Source organism: Alexandromys fortis, unplaced genomic scaffold (assembly GCF_014885135.2).
Source record: "Alexandromys fortis isolate MF-2015 unplaced genomic scaffold, M_Fortis_MF-2015_v1.1 scaffold_142, whole genome shotgun sequence".
Classification (NCBI taxonomy): domain Eukaryota; kingdom Metazoa; phylum Chordata; class Mammalia; order Rodentia; family Cricetidae; genus Alexandromys; species Alexandromys fortis.
Genome location: NW_026068057.1, coordinates 623,228 through 630,109, shown reverse-complemented (window position 1 = coordinate 630,109; position 6,882 = coordinate 623,228).

Sequence of the window (6,882 nt, the reverse complement as noted above, 5' to 3'; positions counted from 1 at the left end):
AGGGAAACTTGATTGCTCTTTGGGCTAAAGAGGGAGGGGGACTTGATTGTGGGAGGGGGAGGGAAATGGGAGGCAGTGGCGGAGAAGAATCAGAAATCTTTAATAAAGAAATAAAAAATTAAAAAAAATTAAATATATCACTAACCCGTGTACCTTAAAATTTTTACTGTGAGTTAAATTCATATACTTTAGAAATAAACTTTAAAAGCGGGTACATTGTTGCCTCATGTTTCAGAGTACAAGCTCAACCTAGGTGTTGCAAAGCCCTGTTGCCTTTGTTAGTGTCAATTTAACTGTGTACTAGTGTATGAAGAATTTACAGTGTCTCAAGGCTTTGAGATTATTTTATTTCAACATTCTAAAATAAATATAGTTTATAATTTTCCTTAAATCTACTTCTATAAAATATAAAAAAAATAATATAGCCCTTACAAATCACCTTTTGCTCTACGTCCTAGTGATACTAATATTGCTATAGATGGTTTGCCATTTTTTTCCAGCAATCTGTTCTAAACTGCATCTGATTAAAAATACAGCTTCAGTGAACAGCGGCTGGTCAAGTAAATGCTAAAATGTTTTACTTATTTCAATTTGATTGTTACCTTATTACAGATAAGCATATAAAGACATTTGAACCTAATACAGAATTTTAAGAAATAGACTTGTCTGACAGACATAATACAGGTAAATAATCTACAACTTTATTTCATGTTGATACAAACTCAAGAAAATTAAACAAACATAAACAGTAATTAAATTGAAGCCTCTGCAAGTTCATCTTCAGAGGAAATAGCAGCTCCTAGTAAAATATGGTAATTCCTTCAAAATATCTTATAAAGCAGAAATCAGTGAGAAATAATACTCAAGGATGTGTATATGGGTAAATAACAAACTCAAATTTGAACAAAAAAGAAAAAGCAATGCTTCTGAATTTTGTACCCTTATTATGAAATTAGAACTCCATATGAGTCCCATACCAAAGGCTGGGGGAGAGATGTCTCATATCCTGAGTGTGTTTTCAGTTTGGAAATATTTGCATAAAAATAATGAGATGTTCTAGAGATGATACCAAAACCTACACATCAAATTTACTTCTGTTCAAATCTGTTTTATTCACATACCCTGAAGGAAATTTTATACACTATTTTGAGAGTGTGCATTTTATCTTAAACCCTTGAAATGAGGTCAACGGTGAGATTTTGTACTTGTGCCAGGGTATAAAAGCTTTAAGATTTGGTGCTAGTTTAAATTTCAGATGTTCAGATTATGAGCATTCCACCTGTACTGCCCTTAATATCTTCTTATACATTTCAGGCACAGCTTTAATCTTTGTGTATTTTAGATACCATAATTTCTGTATTTTATCATATGTGGCACAAAAATGTATTTCAAAAATGCACCTTCAAGATACAGATTATTCAAAATCAAACCTTAAATCCTAAAATAACTCAGTAAGTAAAATGAAAAAATATTTAAACTTATTTTAAGATTAAATCTGTCACACCATTTAAAGGTAAAGTAACATATCTAAAATCTTAGCATATTTTAAAACTTGAACTTGAAGTAATTTGAATTCAGGCATAATTCTCTCTCTCTCTCTCTCTCTCTCTCTCTCTCTCTCTCTCTCTCTCTCTCTGTCTGTGTGTGTGTGTGTGTGTGTGTGTGTGTGTGTGTGTTTGTGTGTATAAAGCTTTGCTCTTCACTCCCGATAATATACTTTTTTATATAAATCAGTTTAGGGAACCTAATACCCTTAAATGTTAGTTTAAAATTCTCTTAGAAATAAACAAATAATTTTCAAATTTCATTTCAAAGAAGAGAAATGTTATTTATGATGTAATTTAATTCTCCAATTTTTCTGTCAGTGTCATGTTTGTGACTGTGTTTGCTTTCTTCTCTGACTGAGGAAATTGATTAAGATAATGTGACCCAATATGTAGTGGACGATAGGGCTTGAGGTACTTGGTTAATACTATTTTGAACCTGATGTACCTGTGTATAGTGTTTTCTAGTGGGATGGGTAAATAGATGAGAATGCCAAAGAAGATTCAAGCTTCAACATAACACAATCTTCTTAAATGTTTTGTATAATTCTTCATGTTTAAGAAAGTATACTATATTATCCAATTATTTTAATTATGGTCTGATAAAAATATGTTATTTAAATGTGCTAACATATCTGCTTACAAATATAGAGGGCTAAATATGTGGAAGATTTTTGGTGATAATTATTCAGAATTTATTTATTTTCTTTTGGCAAATGGTACACAATACACATTTAAGTAAAATACTTAAAATATTAGAATTGAAAGGTACAAATATGGTTCAGTATTAAAGCCCTTGTTTCTCTATGAAAATGGCCAGAGTTCAGACCCTAGCATTCTCATTCAGCAGATCACGAATACTTCTAATTCCAGCTCCAAGTGATCTAATGCCCGGTTCTGATGTCTGCAGGCAAATGCCTACACACAATTGCACACATGTGTAAGGAGGCACATTAGCAAAAATTAAAATAAATCTGAAATGTAAATCATAACTACACATTTGAAAATAGACAAATGACATTTGCAAATGAAGTGGTCTTTTCCATTGCCAAAAAGGAATTGTTTTCTTTAAAATGAATTAATAAAATGGTCACATATCAAGCAATTTAAACATATCTCCCCCAATTATTTAGGTGGTTGATGAGAAATAGAAAACAATCTTTATTAAAACAGCTGTCAAAGTCCTTGGAGATGACTCAGTGGGAAAGGCTACTTCATGAAGATCCTGAAAACTTGAGTCTGTTACCCGGGTGTAACAGAGTAGACAGATAGAGTTGGATGGTAAAATTGTCCTCTGACCACTAGATGCCAGCTGTGGAACATGCATGCTCAATTAATTGATTACGATTGACAAGATTGTTCTTCCTCTTTATGCTACTTCATCTTTATGCTAGCTGTTTTCTTTTTAAATCACTGTCGTGACAAAATACTTGATATAAATTATTTAAAGAGAAAGGTATCTATTTTAGCTCACAGTTTCAGTGGCTTCTTTTGACTCTCAGAAACTGTTGAATCCAGACCCAGGTGAGGCAGCATGCTTAGTGACAGGGTCATGTAGAAGAAAGCACTAATCAAAGGACTACATTGAGTAGTTATTCCCTGTGGGGAATTTTTCTTTATAAAAGTTAGGTTGGTATCTTAATTGCCATCTCAAATGTAAATACAATTATTTCAATACTATATTTGAAATATAACTATTTCAGTCTGGCTCTTGAAAATACATCAATGAGGACAAGGAGGAGGATTTCCTCTTTGGGTAAAGAATGAGTCACAAGCCAGCTGCAGAGCATGTGAATTCAAGAAACTTCATATAAATAATTTAAAATAAGAGTTAATTTCTCATTAGGAGCTATGTTTACAGGGTATGTAACTTTAATAATTATGCACTGAAAAATAAGGCAAAAATATTCAAGACAGTGTATTAAAATAGTGATTAATATAATATAACATATGATTTACTTATATTATTTCATCATAGTATAAAGATAAAATTGTTACTTCATTTTTTACAGACTCATCTCTTCACATATCTCATTACCTATCATTCCAGTTTATGCTTCCCATTTTGAATCCAGGGTATTGCCCTACCGTATTGAAATGAGTTGAACAATGCATGCATGCATGGAATATATATATATATATGTACATATATATATATATATATATATAAATGTGGACTATAAATTATTTCTATACCACCACACAGGCTAACTTTATCACAATGTCCTTACAATGTCCTTATTCAATATGATTCAATGTCAGGCTTGAGGTAGCCTGAATAATTAAATGTGAGAAGGTACATTTCAATGTGTAATAGTCTACTGGGTTTTCTATTTCTAATGGAATGAGATGATAGAAAGGAAGAAAGAGAATATTCTAACCAATTACCTCTAAACCCAGTCCTGTATTTATTATTTTGGGATTTAAAAGAAAGCAAAATTTTTTAGAGCCAGCAAATTAAAGTACAATGCAATGGTAACTAATGCTATTTACATTGCTGACAAGTGAACAGATAGGACAGGTCTGGCTTCTTTGGGGTGTGTTTCTATCTATCAGAAGAGGGTCAGTATGCATAAGGCTTTGCTTTTGAATGTTACTGAGAAATAGACGTTCTACATGGTGTTATTAGCATTGATTTGACTTCTTGGAGAAAATGAGAATCAGCAATACTTTAAGAACTCAATAAAGCCTAAAATATAGCAAGGAAATGTTTTCAGAAACAAAATATTTTAATCTATATATTTTTTTTAATTTAAAGAGCCACACAAGTCTATTCCACCCCACATACCCCTCTATCCTGCTATATATAAAATGTGCAGGTTCTTTTTCTTTAGTTGTCAGGTTCCCAGAATCAGGCTGTGCTGGACACAAGAGAGCAAGACTGGAAGTGCACAGATTACTAGTGGCAGCCATGGAGGACGTTCATCATTACTAACTAAACAGGCTGTCACAAGCATTATGGTTTCATGTGTACAACTGTTGTGGCCTATGTGTGGAAAACAGTTTCCTTGTGGCAATCCACTGCTTTTGGTTCTACAGTCTTTCCACCATTCTTTCTTGATGTAACTTCTGTGATTTGGAAAGAGAGGACATGATATAGATGTGCCATTTGAGGTTGAGTGATCATATTCTTTGCACTTTCTTGGGTTTTTGTGTTAATTTCTGTCTACTGTGAATGTAAGTGTCTCTTATGAGTGTCAAGCAATGTATTGATCTATGCATATAATGATAATTCCTGAGGAATCTCTTTAATGCTCTGACCATTTCATAGATTAAGAGTAGTAAATTTATGATACATTTAGGAGATGGATCCAAATGGGAGGTATGTTCTGGAGGAAGTTGAAAGAGTTCTGGAAGGGTGCATAACAATAATCAGAATAAATGACACTTCAATAAAAATTATAACACAAAAAGAGATTAGTAAATCCTCTTAGGACCTATAATCTGCCTAGCTAAAAGTTACTGAACACAGTTACAGTTTGATTTCATCATGCCCTGTTGGACTTAAATACAATCAGAAAGTGATTGACTACCCACATGACACTTGTATTACTGTTGCACCAGTACATTGGTCTTCCCAGGCCAGTGGTCACTGTAGCTGACTGGATTCACATTGGGTGAGATCACTTTTTTTTCTCTCTTAGTATACATAACACCTGCCAATAGGTAGTATTGCGGTTATGCAATTGGGATGAAGAAGCTGCCAGGTGAAAACCAGCTTGACTTGTTTATTTTTTACAACTCGAGTGGCTGATGTCTTCAGCAACAGGGTCTTATAGGCAGGTTCTAATGAAGAGCAAGCTGTCTATTTTACCATGGACTATAATGTTGATGTGTTGTTTATTTTATTTTAAATTTACTGTAAAAGTGATTCTTATAAAAAATGACTATTAATATGTTGATATTTTACTCATATTTTTCTGTGTGCATTTTACATTTTGTGTGAGTATACATATTTATATACATATGTTTTTTGTTTTGCCATTGTTTTATTTTATTTGATTTGGGCTTTAAATGGAGTTTCTCTTTATATCCTAGGATAGCCTTGTACTCCCTGAACTCAGGCAATTCTCCTGATGCAGCTCCTGAGTTTATGAATATGAACAATCACACCTGGATGATTTGAATCTGTTTTAAATGATTGATGCATTCCATAAAGAGAATTTTTTAAACAATGGTTACATAGCAGGTACAGGGTTAACAAGTCTATATCTGTTACAGAATGGAGCAATACCTACTGTGGGATAATGCTGTTGTACACTGTAAAGATTTTTCACTCATATAAGTTTAATAGAGCACTGATTGCTCAGTAGTCAGACAGGAAGTTTAAGTAGGACACAGAAGAAAGTGACTGACAAACTGCTAATGTAGGTGGAACTGTCTGAAATTTCCTGCTTCATGGAAAAGTCTGCTGGATACTACGGGCCTGTAGGCTGAATATGGATGCTCCTTGACTATCAATTCTAGAGTTTTGGAAGTTGCTAACAACGTACTTCCTGTTTACTTAGGTAATATTATACCCTTCTGGAGACTTTCATGGGGTTGAAGAATAGATATAGTTTTCCTTAGTTATGATAAAAGGTAAAGTAGATATAAATATTGTAACTGTAATTCTTGCTTGATAATTTTTTGTTGTATATAATCTTATTATGTTAAAGTTAAAACCTTCCTCTTTATTTAGACAGAAAAGATGAAGTGATGTGAGATTCCCCTCTGTATGCTATGAACACTATTGGTTAATAAAGAATCTTCTTTGGGCATATTATAGCACACAATTGGGCAAGGCTTGAATTCCAAGAAAATAGAGGTGGGGTGATTACATAGAGTAAAAGAGATGCCATGTAGCTGCTGGAAAAATATAAAATAGCTCTCTTCCTATCCCACCCAGCTTGCATCCACAACCCTCCCCGCCTCCATCTGACTCCCTTCCATTTTGACCACATAACTTCTCCCAGCCCAGCCTGTTCGGGCTCTAGGATCGAATCCGAATCGGCAGGGCCAACGGGAGGGTTGTAACTCCTTTGTTCCCACTAGCCTGCCTGCAGCAAGCTAGGTAGGTCCTTTGTTTACGAGACACCTAGCAGCAAGGAGTTCCGGTCCAGGCACCAGGAGAGACATCACTGGGGTGAGTGAGTTTCTGACCATGGCAGCAGCCCGGAACAGGGAACGCAGACACCCCTCCTACACTTCCTGGTCATCCTCAGGGGCTACTCTGCCCGATACCTTCTCTCTTCCTATCCCACCCAGCTTGCATCCACAACCCTCCCCGCCTCCGTCTGACTCCCTTCCCTCTTTGACCACATAACATCTCCCAGCCCAGCCTGTTCGGGCTCTAGGA